This window comes from Oryctolagus cuniculus, chromosome 6, assembly GCF_964237555.1.
Source record: "Oryctolagus cuniculus chromosome 6, mOryCun1.1, whole genome shotgun sequence".
Classification (NCBI taxonomy): Eukaryota; Metazoa; Chordata; class Mammalia; order Lagomorpha; family Leporidae; genus Oryctolagus; species Oryctolagus cuniculus.
In genome coordinates, this window is record NC_091437.1 from 47,830,028 (window position 1) to 47,845,671 (window position 15,644).

General features: G+C 38.8%; 1 protein-coding gene across 2 annotated transcripts in view; it reads right to left on the minus strand.

The window, feature by feature from the left end:
- ATP10B (ATPase phospholipid transporting 10B (putative)) overlaps positions 1–15,644 on the minus strand; it is a 353,427-nt gene that overhangs the window by 294,714 nt on the left and 43,069 nt on the right. For both annotated transcript variants that reach the window (XM_051843574.2, XM_070075800.1), the window contains exon 2: positions 2,829–2,891. The gene's annotated coding sequence lies outside the window, so the exon portion shown is untranslated. The remainder of the gene's footprint in view (positions 1–2,828; positions 2,892–15,644) is intronic.

Sequence of the window (15,644 nt, forward strand, 5' to 3'; positions counted from 1 at the left end):
GCACATCATGGAAGCCAATTGTTTGCTACAGCAAAGAATTTCTTAATCAGTATCTCCTATAGGTTTTGTTGGCTTAGGGAAACTTTGACACAGGGATACCATAGGGTTCTCAGATCTCACTTTGAACATCACTGACATTGGCTCCACAGGATAATTACAATGGAACCCATCTAAGGTAGAACTTGCCACGTGTATCTTCAGACAGGATATTCACCAAATAGCACACACATCCATCAGAAGCTCTTAGTCTTTATTCTTTACCACAATATTTAAGATTTTTCACAACTTGCAGATACAAACATTTATATTAGCACACATATGCCACGAAACATTGTTTAGAAAAGTTGGGAAGGGATAAAATATTTATACACACACACACATATGCATTATTGAGCAAGAAAATATTAAGTGTTTATTAAATAAATAGGTCAGACAGATTTGCATTTGTGGCCTAGTTTCATCATACCCTAACTATGTGATCTTGGAATAATTACCCAACCTCTTTGAGTTCCAATTTCGACATATACAAACTTTCAGAGAGTTATCATGAAAATTAAATGTCATCTGTCACATAAATTACAAGTCACATAAACCTCCACATGTCTAGGATTTTCTGAGTTATATCTATCTATAGATAAAAATGTGGAAGTTTCTATAGAACTTACAAATGGTAGCTATTACTACTCAATAATCCATGTTAACATGTGGAAATAAGTTAAGTTGAGGCAGCTGATATCATACAACCCCGCTAAGGGAACTCACTCCTAGCTATAGCACTGGGCTTTCTTATGTCTGTGTCCTATAAGTAATAATGACGTTCTTCAAATTTCAAGTTATTAACCTAAGTATGAGTATTAATCTTTATTAAGATTATGATCCCTCAACAGCTTGCCACACAGCACAATATCAATACATGAATCAGATTTTTCAAAAATCAGAATTTTAGTCATTTGTAGTAGTTTTAATAATTTGTAAAGAGTTGAATAAAGGCAATCATGTCTTCATATGTGATACTTTTAGATTAGTTCAGGAAGATAATGCTCCAGAAACCCAGTAGAATTTTTTTAAAAAGCTTTATTTATGTATTTAAAAGGGGTGGGGGGAAGAAGGCTCTTCCACCCTCTGGTTCACTCCCTAAATGGCCACAATGGCCAAGACTGTGCCGGACAAAACCGAGTCTGGAACTCCATCCAGGTCTCCCACATGGGTGGTATCAGCCCAAAAACCTGGGCCATCTGCTGCTGCTTTTCGACTCACATTAGCAGGGAACGGAAATGAAAGTGGAGCTTACCTGGTGATCCCATGGTATGCCAACATCACAGGCAGTGGCTTAACCTGCTGCACATCAGAATGCTGATAGACTATTTCAGGTGGCATTTTTAGTCTCAGAGCTTATTGGTATATATTAATTTGCTACAGTTGTGAATCCCCTTTCAAAGCAATTAAAAATTTTAATTGTGCATCTGTGCAGAAATCATTGATGTACAAAGCTGTTATAGGAGTATAAAGGGAAAAATTAAGATAATAAGAGAAATCACATACTAGTCTTTATACATGTTTCTGTATTCACTGAATGCAACTATCACTCAGGTTTCTTCTCTTGGGGGAAACAGGATTTTCTGAGAGCCAAACATGCATTTGCAGATCTTGTGACTGATACCAAACATTTATAGGGCTGCTGCCTGTGATGCTGGCACCCTATATAGGCACTGGTTCAAGACCTTGCTGCTCCACTTCTGATCCAGCTCTCTGCTAATGGGTCTGAGAAAGCTGTGGAAGATGGACCAAGTGCTTGAAGGCCCCTGCAGTCACGTGGGAGATATCGAAGAAGCTCCTCGCTCCTGGCTTTTGCCTGGCCCAGCCCTAGATGTTGTGGCCATTTGGGGAGTGAACCAGGTTATGTATGCATGATCTCTGATCTCTCTCTCTCTCTCTAACTCTGCCTTTCAAATAAATAAATCTATCACACTTGCACAGTGACTGCTTGGGATACAGGTGGAGTGACTTAGGAACAAAGTGATGTGATTTTCATATGCATATCAACAGTGTGTGTGTCTCACCATCCTATGACTTCTAAATGAGCCATAACTTAGAATTAATAAAGTTAATACAGTGGAATTTCAGTAAAAACAGATGATGAAACAAAGCCTTCAAGTTTATGTGACTCAATATTAGATTGTCACCGATGAGACAGATTCAGGAACAGTAAGTCATTTGCTTGAGGTCACAGGCGAATGTCACAGGTCAATTCACAGCCACAACTGTCTATCTTGTATTTCAGTGTACATACGCCACTTTACAGTTTCACTGAGGTTACTCACTAAACTGGTTTTGACCCAGGTCAAACTATTTAAGCAAAAAGGGAAATTCATTGGCTCACAGAACCAGAATGTCTGGAGATCCAGGGCCTTCCACTATGCTTTAAGCTCTTTTTGTCCATGTTTTAGCCTGGTTCTCTTCACGTGGAAGGTGAATGGCCTTTAAAAACTCCAGACACACACACAGACTCAGTCTAGATGTCTCAGTACTATGGCTTTCTATCAGATTTTTTTTGTTTCCTTTACCAAAGTAGCAGGGAAGATTGTAGTTCACTTTGGGTTGCGTGTTCATCTCTGCACCCATCATGCTGCCAATGAATGCATATTCTTCACACATCAGATCATGTACACATGTCTGCACCAACATCAGTTCTTATAACCTTACAGAATGTGTTCAAGAATAGTGGACTTTGGAATAGAAGATGGAGATTGTAGCTGGATTCAGATAATAAACAATCATATTCTAAAATTCAGTCTCATGAAACAAAATGCAGAAACACACGAACTTACCCAGCCCAAGAATAAGAGTCAGGCAAATAGTGTTGTTTTTCTTTTAAATAACTCTATCAACATCTGTAAGGATAAAGATAAAGAACCATTTAATGCCTAGTGATAAAACAAAGAATTGATTTGCTAGGGCTTAGATCAGAATAATTTTTCATACACACTCTTACCATAATATATCTTCCATTCTCAGAAAAATGTTTGCCATTTAATGAATATTAGTTCCCTTCCTTTGAACATGGCCCATACATAATTTCACAGAAGTGTGTCAAGGCTACTATTATCATTTTTTATCACCAAAGGCTATTATGACCTCTGTGTATACTGATTCACTGTTTATGTTATAAAATTTCAATTAAAAGGCACAGTACTGTATATTGATAAACTGTTTTATTTGGCTTTCACCGAGTTTCTGAAAGCCACAATTCTCCAAATGTCACACCATTGCTTGTCAGCTTACAACACATATTTCTCACCCTTCTAACGTTGTAGTGGAACTCATATTATCCTACTTTTTTTTAACTTCAATCCAGATGTACTTTGGTTAATTTGACATTCATAATTTCATGATACAGTGTATATTTTGTGGAATTTGGCAAAATTACTCTACAATATCACTTTTGAATGAAAACCAACATTGAAATGTGACGCAAACTCTCAGCTAAGAAGTGATTTAATGGTTTTAACAGCCCTTATTGAGGCTGAAGAGGTGGTATAGTTATGATTAGGAACCAGAACTTTTACTTTTTATTTAAGGTTTATTTATTGGAATGGCAGTTACACAGAATGAGAAGGAGAGACAGAGAGACAGAGATACACAGAGAGACAGAGACAGAGAGAGACAGAGACAGAGAGACAGACAGAGAGAGAATCTTCCACCTGCTGGTTCACTCCCCAAATGGCTACAATGACCAGGTCTGGGTTAGGCCGAAGCCAGGAGCCAGAGTTTCTTCCTAGTCCCCCACATGGATGGAGATGCTCTCAGACTTGGGCTGTCCTCTGCTACTTTCCCAGGAGTATTAGCAGGGAGCTGGACTAGAAGTGGAACAGCCAAGACTCGAACTAGTGCCCATATGGGATGCCTGCGCATCAGACCATGGCTTAACCCACTGTGCCAGAGTCAGCCCCAGGAGCTAAAAACTTTTAAGTTAATAGTTCTGGGTTGTGGGTCAGCACTGAGGCTCAGGGTAACCCTCCACCTGCGGCACTGGCATCCCATATGGGCGCCGGTTCTAGTCCCAGGTGCTGCTCTCCCAATCCAACTCTTTGCTGTGACCTGGGAGAGCTACAGAAGATGGCTCAAGTCCTTAGGCCCCTGCACCCACATGGGAGACCAGGAAGCAGCAGCTAGCTCCTGGCTTCAGATTGGCAAAGCTTCAGCCGTTGAGGCCATTTGGGGAGTGAACCAGCAGATGGAAGATCTTTCTCTCGGTTTCTTCCTCTCACTGTAACTCTACCTCTCAAATAAATAAGTAAATAAAATATTTAAAATACATAAATACATAGTTCTGAATTCAAATCCTGACTTTCAACTAGCTATTGGCCTTAGGCAAGTTATTTAACCTCTTCAAGCCTTAATGACCTCACTTGCAACGTAGGAGTAACACTCTACCCAAGTCATAGGAAATACACTAGAGCACTGGATACTCTGTTTCAGACTCAAATATCCCTGGCAGAAAGTTCCAAAACCTTGTCATCCATTTCCTGAATTCTACTCCATTCTATTACTTCTCAGTAGCTAACAGCCCATATTTTCTGCTGTCACATCCTGGTCTCTTACAGTTGTTGTCTTCACTGTATCACCCATATGGCATATAGATTTGACATTCATGTTGCTAACTGTCAAGGTCAGAGTTGACTTTTGGTACTTGGGTTTGAGTCCTTGGTCCTCTGTCAAACCAGCTTCCTGCTTATGTACACTCTGGAAGGTAGTGAGTAATGGTTGAAGTATTTGAGGTCCCTGTTTCCCACACTGAGTTCCAGTTTCCTGCCTTTGGCATGGCCCAGGCCTGGCTGTTGTAGGCATTAGAGGAATGTGTGGATGGATGATCTGAATCTATTACTCTGCCTTTCAAATATATAAAAATGACCTTTAAAATAGAGTTAAAATCCCACTGCTGTCAAGGGGATGGCCAAGTAGGGTCAACACCATTGTAGGCAGAACTGTTGATTAATGTTTCCTTTTTAGAAATGCCACCTACCTTCTCTTCAAGCCAGCCCTCCTCCCAGGCCAGGTAGGTAATGGAAGTCAACAGGGTGCCTCCCTTGTGATGTACCACGTGTGAATAGATAGGTAAGTCTGAGCCTCATGACTGACAAGGCTTTAAGCCCACCTGATTATTTTCAAGCCCTTTCTGTCAGTTTGCATTTGCCTCTCAATGAAAAAACTTGCTCATGGTTTAAGACACTTTTCCTAGGGCCTCTAAATAGGACCCTGTCCTTGGTTTTAGATCCTTTGAGTTTAAACTGCTTGTTAGATTCATTTTATCCAGGCTTTAAAAAGTAAAATTCTAGGTGACCATGCACGTGAAGCCTCTGATGGAAGCAGATTCTGCAAGCTGGCACCGCATCCCCCTGGAGAAGCCATGTCCTGCTAGAATCCTTTCTTGACTCCCCTTTCCCAAAGATGCCCCTTTTCAGCATGAAGCAGACAGAGCGATCATTGCCCAGTCCCCCTAATAGAGGTTAGGGCTCCTGTCTTCATGGGGTTCTTCATGGGGAAATGTGAGGAAATCAGATAGGTTAATAGGGGATCCCAATGGATTTGGGGGTATAAAATATTTGCTTCCTTCCCCAAAATGTTATCTTTAGCAAGAACAAACAGGCTGCCCTCCTTCCTTCACAATCTCCAAATTTACCATGAAAATAGCAAGGGAGCTCCTCCTGAGCTCACCGCTTATTGTGAAAACAAGTTCCCTATCCCACCCTGAGCAGACCAGACAGGATGGAGAATTGTAAATGAGGTCTTTTGATGGTTTATTGTCCCTGCCTGGTAACTGAATGCCAATGTGATTGTTAAGTTTTTTTTTTTTTTCCTTCAAAGTTGTACATAAAAAGCCCAGTGCCATCAGCCCCTTTGGGTTTATTCCTCTCTTGGAAGCTCCCTTCCATGCCACTCTGGCTGGAGGCCTTTGGCTCTAAGAAATACTTTTAAATCTCATATATATATATATATATATATATATGAATGAATGAATGAGGGAGTTAAAATCAATAACCTGTCTTACCCTAAGACACCTAAAAGAGGAACAAATTAAAGCAGATGAAAAGGAAGGGTAAGAATTCCATCCCAAGCAAATGGCACTGATAATTGGAAATAACTTAGGGAAAAAAAAAAATCAATAAAACCAAAGGCTATTTGGAAAGGTAAATGAAATTAATAAACCTAGCTAGGTTAACTAAGAAAAAAAGAGCTAGGCATAATATCAGAAATAAGATGAAACATTATTATAGGTCACATGCATTAATAAAATCACTGTTAATAACTTTAGACCAGCAAATTTGGTAACTTAGATGAAATGCATTATTTCAATTCCTTCAAAGATACAATCTGCCAAAATGCACACAGGAAGAAATACATGACCTGAATAGGCCTGTATTTATCTAAGACATTTAAGGCATCAGGTCATGAAGTTCACTGGTGTATTCTACCAAACATTTAAGGAAGAAATTCTATCAATCATCTACCATCTATTTTAGAGGAAAGAAGCAGAGAGAATGCTTGCTAACTCATCCCATGAGGTTAGCATTACCCTGGTAACAAACTCAAAGACATTACCTGAAAGACTACTGGTGTGTTGCATCAACAAAAACATAAAAATCTACAACAAAATACTAATAAATAAAATCCAATGAGATAATGAAAGCATTATATACCAAGACAAATTTCCTCAATTTGATCAAGAGTATCTACAGAAATCTTACAAATCACATGTCACATTTTAGTAGGAAAAACCCAAAATTTTCCCACTAAAATCAAGAAAAGTATGTTCATCTCTCACTACTTTCTCAGCACCATACTGTAAGTTTTAGCTGATGCACTGATACAACAAAAGGAAAACCAAGTACATAGACTGGTAAGGAAGCAATGAAACTGTTTACTCACAGATGACATGATTACTTCTGTATCAAATCTTAAAGAAGCAAGAAGAACTTAGAGAAAATAAGGGATTAGTTATTAGCCAATTTCTTTAGTATACATATGTGTATATATATACACACACACATATATCAGCAAGGAACGAGTGCAACTTCAAGTTAGAAGTAGAACACCATCTATATTAACATCCCTAAAAATTCAACATATATAAATCTATCAGCTGTATATAAGACATGGATGAAGCAAATTACAAAACTTGGATGAAATAGTCAAAGAAGTAAATAAATGGAGAGATATTCCATGTTCATGGAAAGGAAGACTATTACGAAGGTGTCAGTTACTCCCAAATTGATCTATAAATTCATTATAAGTCTAATCAAAGTATCATGAAGTATTCTGTGGATATTATTAAACTGATTCTAAAGTTTACATGGAGAGGCATAAGATCCTGAATAGACAACGCAATATAAAAAGAGAAAGACAAAGTTGGAAGACTGACATGAGTTGACTTCATCATTTAAATCTACAATAATACAGAGAATGTGATAATGATCAAAGTAGAGCAACAAACCAGTGGAACAGGAGAGGACTAAGAAATAGTTTTATGAGACCCACATATTTATCAAATAATCCAACAAATTGGCAAAATACACTGAAGCAAAAATCTTTAATATATACTGCTGGACATGCATATGCAAGAATAATCAAGAAGCAGACATTATACTCGCCAAAAAATTGACCTGAAAATAGAGAAATTTCAAATGTAAAACCACTAAAGTCCTAGAAAATAACATAATATCAAGAAGGTCCATATCATATCGACAGGGAAAATTCCCATTAAGTCAGCAATAATCTTTCACTGCATATCTATTAAACAGCTCACAGTCCAGAACTAACATTGTCAAATGCTGACAAGGACGTAGAGTCATAATGTGCTTATTCAGTACTGGCAGTTATATAGAATGGTATAGTCATTTTGGAAGACAGTTTGGTAGTGTTTGGTTTTATTTTACTTGATATACAATTATTATATAATCTGTCAATTACACTTAGTATTTATCCAAAGAAAGTCAAAGTTATGTGCAAATAACATCTTTCTGATGGATGTTTTAACAACTTGACAAATAATTTCCATAACTCGGAAGCAACCAAGAATACGCTCAGTAGGTGAATGAATAAACCAAGTTTTTTTCCAGATAACAGAATATTATTCAGTACTAAAAAGAAATGAGCAATCAAGCCACAAAAATACATTAAATAACTTCCTATATGTACTGAAGTCAAAGAAGTAATCTGAAGACTGTAGGTACTGGGTGGTTTCAACTGTATGATATTCTGGAAAACACTGCCAAGGAGTGGCATAGAGGAGGGAAAGAATGAGTAAGCAGAACACAGATTTTTGGGTCAGTGCAAATACTCCAGGTAGGAATCTAATGATAAACACATGTAATCCTGCGTTTGCCTAAACACATAGAATGTACAACACCAAGTGTGGAGCCTAAAGTTAACAATGGACTTCTCTAAAAATCATGCCACTCTGGTGGGGGACAATGAGAGTGGAGGAGGCTCTGCATGTCCAGGGGTCACAGCATAAATGGAAAAACTCTGTTCCTGCCTCTTGGTTACGCTGTGAACCTAAGATTTCCCTGAAAAATAGATTTTTCAAAAAATACTTTCCCTCTTTATAATTCTCCAATGAGAAAAAAAGAATGGCTTGTCAACAAGGAATCTTAAAGATGAGTATCACAAAACAAAATCATGAAAGTTAAAACTCTCATACACAGTGGCTATCAAGAAAAAAAGAGGAATGGGATGAGGAAGAGTGAGGAATAAATAATTAACACTCAACAGATAATGAGGCCAGGAAGGAAATAAGAGTGTAACAAAGATTCAACAGTTAATGCAACACAATAAAAGCACCAAATTAAACAATAATCACCATAAAGCCAGAGAGTAAGCTAGAATTCTAAATCTGAAATACCATGAGAATGAAGAAAAATTAATCAAGTTGTTTGACCTGCTAACATAAATACAATATATATAAAATTGAAGCCAACATAAAAGTAATCAAGTGTGAAGCAACAGAAAGGAGAGCAAAAACTACTATAAATAGGGAAAGCAAGTTCAAAAAGACTAGTTAAAGAATTGTTATTGAAGACAGATAAAATTATCCAAGGTAAACATGAAAGCTCTTTAAAAAGTTCATGGACAATGTATTATGAAAAAAATTTATGTATGGATTACAAAAATTTTTTTGTACCAAAATAAGCATATCTATTTTATTTTCTACCATCTTTTAAAAGAACCCTGATGAAGAAAATGAGAATAAGGCAAATATTAAAAATTATATAGAAAAAATTAGTTATAGGCATACACTTAAATACATAGTTGAAAGAGCACTCCATATTCCAGAAACTAAGGCAGGTGAATGCTCAGTATAATAGCAAACCTTGGTGAAGTTACTGGATATTAATGGTAAATAGGAAAACACTAGGATAATCAAGGGACAGTTCAAGTTCTGGATCAAGTGGGGAAATAACTTCAAGAAGACAGGGGGACTTGCCTACACACTCCTTGGTGATAGAGTATCATTTTTATACCTTACGCTGAGGCAAACTATGAGTTGCTTATAAAAGCCAAAGAGGCCTATTTTTGAGTATGCAACAATGTAGGGGACATTGTTCCCAAGAATATTTGTAGAACAATCTATTGTAGAAAAACATCACTTGTCCAGATATATAATTATAAACATTACAGCAAAAGAGAATTGTGCTGATGACTGAATCATTTTAACTACAGGACAGAGACTAAGTATCAAGCAGAGACAGTGGTTTTAGAGTGGGACATCAATGTTATTAACTTTAAGAAAACTTGGCAGAAGAGAGCTTAATTAGGATGGGTGATATCAATACAGTCATTTCCTCCAGTTTGTAGCTGGGGGGGAATGGAGTTGATAATTAAGCACTGGAGACAGAACAAAGTAAATGCCAGCAAAGGTAATACTGTAAGCTAATTTGGGTGGCAGCATAAAGGGCAAAGTGGAAAATATACCAGCTTTTTACTATTCTTAATAGAAAGCTGATAATGTTACTTAAAGAAACAATGGATCATTAGGACTAATGTTATAGTTAATATCAATGTTGAAACCCAAGTGTAAGCCTTCCAAGTTATCAATACACACACAAAAACAAAGCAAGACCATAAAATAAAGGACTTGATGTTGCTAACCATCATAATCCCCATGCCCTTTACAGTAGGAATATTCAATTTCTTGGTAGATTTGGCTACTTTCTCACATTTTTTCAATAGTACGTATTCCAACAATTAATGAAGTAAATGCCATTTAAGAAACTTGAAAATCAGAAAATAGCATGTTAAAAATTTGAGGGGCAGAGTTCAAGACAGAAGAGAGAAAGAGAGGTCTTCCATCTGTTGCTCACTCCCCAAATGGCTGAGCATATTAAAAATGACTTTTTTCTTGGTTCCTGAAATTAGGGGAACTTTTTCATTATTGAAACAACTAAATACACCCAAATCAAATTCAAGTTCTTTATTAAAAGGGCAGCTTGCTTTTCTTGAAGATGGCCTAAGACCCTTCTGTGTTAGATACACCTTTCCTCATAATGCGTAATAAATAGCAGTGACAAGGAGGTTGAATTCATTATCTAAACAGAGGATGATTTTAGAGAGGGGAATGATACCAACTCTGTCTTCCTGAACTTCACCATGGAAAGCAAAACATTAGTTTAGAAGGGTTGCTGCAGTATTTTACCACTAACTGTTGCATTCAACAAAAGTGTATTTCCTCAAGGTTATTGAAGCCAGAAGTCCAAGTTCAAAGTGTCCTTGGGGTTGGTTCCTTTTGAGAGAATGTGGGACATGGCTCGCTCCTACCTAACTGCAGGTGATCTGCTGCAATCTTTGGGGCTCCTTGTCTTGTAGATTTACCTCTCAGGTATCTTTCATGTTCACCTATTTTTTCCTCTGATACTGTCTCTGCAAAATTTCTCCTTTTTATAAGGATGCCAGTCATGTTGGATTAGGGGGTCTCACCTGTCCTAGCTCTGTCTTAACCATATCTACAACCACCTCATATTTAGATTAGGTCATACTGAGTTACTAATGGCTAGGACTTAGGAATTTTTTCTGAGTCACAATTCATCAAGAAAATAAAGAATTGATACTGCACTGGTGGAACAGAACATCCAACTTGCCAGAGTAAACATAGCCAGTTTGTTGTCAGTGAAAAATCATTAAAATCAGGTGTTCCTACTAAATATGTTTGGTACCTCTTTAAGCATGTTTGTCTTCAAATTGGGTAATTTTGCTTATTGGTATGTATCTTTGATATAAAGGTGGAAGAACATATTAGAGAAATGTCCTTAAGCTCCTTGAAATTAGGATACATGTGAATGTAAATAGTTTGCTAAGGCACCTGGGAAGGCAGTGGAAGGATGGACCACATACTTGGGTCCTTGCCATCCCTGTGGGAAACCAGGATAGAGTTCCTCACTTCTGGCTTCGGCCTAACCCAGACCTGGTTTTTGTGGTCATCTGGGGAATAAATCAGCAAATGGAAGATTTCTCTCTCTCCCTCTCGCAATCTCTGTTATACAACTTTTGAAGTATATCCTTAAAATAAAAAAATACTTGAATTAAGATTTTTCACATTATTTCTCTGTTCAGCATATTGGTTATATGCAATATACTATTGCTAAATAAATATAATTTGCTGTTGCTAATCCAACAATGCTTCCCAAATCTTATCTGAACTATTAACTAATTGAAGTAACAGTCTTCTGGGCCAAGCATCTTAAAAGAGCTCTATGTCATTAACAAAAGGAGAGGGTGAGAGTGTCTGGCTTTTGTATTTTCTTAAATGCAGTACATGTAAGTGTCAAAGATCTTTTGTGTCTCCCAGATTGGAAAAAAAAAAAACTATCCCACAAAATTCACTTTTAGTTAATGGGTCAGTATTTCCCATGTTGGGGCTGGCATGCAAAATAGTCAGTATGAAATGAAGTAGGATCATGCATAGAAATAATATTGCAATACTGAAGTCTATAATAAGGCTTTCAGTATTCTTTTGTATTGACATAAAACAATCAGCTGGTGCAATTTTTATAAGATTTATTTCTTTGAAAGGCAGAGTGATAGGTGGTGGGGGTGGGGAAGACAGAGAAGGATTTGAGATAGAGACAGAATCAACAGAGCCATGTTCCACCCACTGGTTCACTCCCCTGTTGGCAATATGGGTGGTTGTGGCTGGGCCAGGCCAAAGCCAGGAGCCAGGACATCCATCCTGGTGTCCTACATTGGTGGCAGGGTGTCGCTCCCCCTCTTCGTGGAGGAACGACACAGGACCCTGCGCTGTTCTTTCGTCTGCTCGGCCCTCCCCGGGTTTGCTGCTGGTTCTTCCCGGGTTGGCTACCATCCCTTCCACCTCCGTGGAAGGGCGGTTCCCCCTGCCACTTTCCCCACTTCCGCGGGGGAGCGGCACACCGCCGGCCGGCTCTCTCGGGGGCTGCTCAGGTGTTCCTTCAGATAGATGTTCTTGGTGCATGTTGTCTCTCTCCTCCTTTATAGTCCTCTTCCACCAATCCCAACTCTGCTACCCACACGCTGAGTACACTGCTCTCCTGCAATCAGGAACAGGATCAGCTCCTGGAGGTCAGCACTCAAGTTGGCGAGAGGCAGCTGCATAGAAGTTGTTACTCCCTTCTCAGCGCCATATTGTGGGAAAACAGATGCATAGAATAAGTCTTAATTCCAGTAACAGTCTAGTCCGAGTTGCTCCCCACAGCAGGGGTCATGAACTTGAGTCATCCTCTACTACCTTCCCAGGTATGTTATCTGAGTGCTGTACTGGAAGCAGAGCAGCTAAGATTCGAACAAGCACTCAGATATGGGATGCCAGCATTGCAGGCAGCTTAATCTGCTGTGCCACAACGACGACCTTGGCTTGTGCGACTTTAATCCTTAACACCATTATATGTGAGAAGGATGTCAGTTTTGGGAAGCCAAGAATGGAATGTTAAGGTTTGAACATAAACTGGTTCCCTAAGCTCATGAACATATTTAAATCCCAAAGTTTTAAGACTTAATGGCTTAGTGACTGATGGGTGAAGAGAAGAGATCTCAACCAACTGTGCTGTCTGAAGGTGGCCTATTGGAATCCATGAGTAGACTGGAGGAAACTGCTGGGGTGGAGCCCTGTGATGGAACCATGATGGCTGTATAAAAACAGACATGGACATGCAGGAGTGGGCTTTATGTATTTCTCTGCTTTCTGACTCACCATGCAATCCTCTTTCTGCACATGTTCTAACGTCTTCATCACATGCAGACTAATGCGGTCACACAATCTTGGACTATGACCCTCTTCAACGGTGAGAATAAACCTAAGGAACTGCTCTCAGGGATTTGTTGTAGTGACGCCAGTCTGAGTACTACAATGTTCTCATCTTCAGAACACTCAAAGGAAAATGTCAGATGCTCAGATCTTTAGGCACGTGACATTATTTTCTTGGAATGTAAGGTTTCTTTAGTCTCTTGATCCATAGTTTCCTGTTATGAAAATTGATACAAGCATTCCATTCACTTAAGGAGCAAATATATTCTAACTATTTATTTATTTAAAAATCACAGCTATAGACAGAGAAGGGGAGGAAAAGTTTCCATACGTTGGTTCACTCCACAAATGGCTACAACAGTCAGGACTGGCCCCACCCAAAACCAGGAGCCCAGAACTCCAATCCTAGTCTCCCACACCGATGGCAGGCCCGTGTAGTTGGGCCATTACCCCCTGGCCTTCTCAGGCGTTTCAGCAGGAAACTGGATCGTAGTAGGGATTTCAGCATCTCCTATCCAAGTGGTGGATCAAAGTAGCAAGTAATACCCTAACCCACTGTGCTACCATGTGCTGGCCCTGGACAAAATATTTTTAAGATAAGTAAAAAGTTCTTTTAAAATAAAGTTCAAAATAAATTGTCATGCAATTAAGCAAAAATTTCAAAGTTGGCATGCAAATCCCTCTAATTTGGACACTAGTGAATTTATTCTTTCATTATTTCAAATGAATGTGCATATAAGAACAAAGCACTCTACTGAATGATCAAGAATAGTGTTTAGTTTCCAGAAAAAGCCAAACTCTGCACACAGATTTGCATATTTGAATTGGGCAGAAAGCAAAATCCAGAAATCCAGCAATCTTAGAATCAGGGCCAAAGTCCAAGGACCTCTGGAGCTGGTGGCAACGCCTCCTTCCTTCCTTTCTGTTTTTAGCCCTGACGGCCCTGTTTTGCATTATGTTTGATCCCATAAGCCACCTCTGATCCTTTTGGGAATAGGCAGAGTATATAAAAAGGGAGGAGATTAATCAGCATTTGTTGAATAAATGAATACATAAGTGAATGAATAAGCAAGCAGAGAAAACAGATGAGCTAAGTGGGAGAATTGCAGAGCTCTGATTGTTCTCTGCTCTGCTCTGCTATTTTAATAGAGTTGATGCAAAGAGCACACTGATTCTAGCAAGGACGGTAGCACCCTGCATGGCCCAGATGGGGAATGTAAAGCCTCAACCAGCAGGAAATTAGAGAAAGCACTTCCCTAGTGAGTGTCCTTGTCCCAGATGTGTTTGCAGGGCTGGCTGATAACCCCACAAACAATGGACATAAAAATGACTTTTGAGGAAAGTTAGAGGAAGCTGGAGTTGATAGTCACCTTGGCTAAACCTCAGGATGAAATGTGTCGAATCCTAATTTATAGGAATCATGAATACAGAACAGTTTGTTGTTGATGCGAAGTTATTAAATCTCACTTGGAATGGGAACTCAGCCTGAATTAATAAGAAAAATGACTTAGAATGCTTCTATTTTTGTTCTTTACTCAGGAAGGGCACCTACATGGCACTCATTTGTAGGGAAAGGAGAAAAACTCTGCTGGCCTTTTGAAGTTGACTTCATCATAGTTGATGGGATGATTATTGGATATTTGAGAAAATATTCAGGACAGAGCAGAGAGAACCCTGGAGTCTACCTCACCTATTGGTTTTGACTCTATAGCTTTTAGCACGTCTTACTACATATTTATGTTCTTCCTCCTAAACTGGACTCTTCCAGAAGGGAGGATTTAATGCTTTATTCATTTGGGTATTTTTGACAGTATCCAGCAATAGCTGCTCTACATTTGTTCAGAGTATAAATTCAAGTAGACCTTTGAAGATCATTACAGCTGCTTAACAAGTTATTTTCCACGAACAACTGAACACCTACTATGAGCCAGACACTACTTTTAGACCCTGGAGGAAGCTGAACAATCAGCACCACAGCTCACATTCAAGACTTTTAGAAACCTAGAGCCAATTTAGCCATGAAAGAACCACCTTTACACAACCAAGAACATAAAATGAGAGAAGACAAAATGAGGTGGCTGCAAGAGAAATGGGAATGACATCTCATCCTTGGAGTTGCTTAGTACAACACTGAGGGAGCATTTGGTAGGGAACTTGAAAAAAGAAATCGAACAGCTGCAGATAGCTTGGGTAATTTATACCACAGAAAATTTGGAGAGGAAATATGTTTTGGAGTACTGGGTAGTTTAGAGGGACTACCATAATGACCACTGTGCATGTGTGTGTGTTATATGTGGAACAGTAGGGTAATGGGACAAGAAACAAGAAGTTAAAGCCCACCTGTACATGGTTTCATACAAGCTTCAAAACC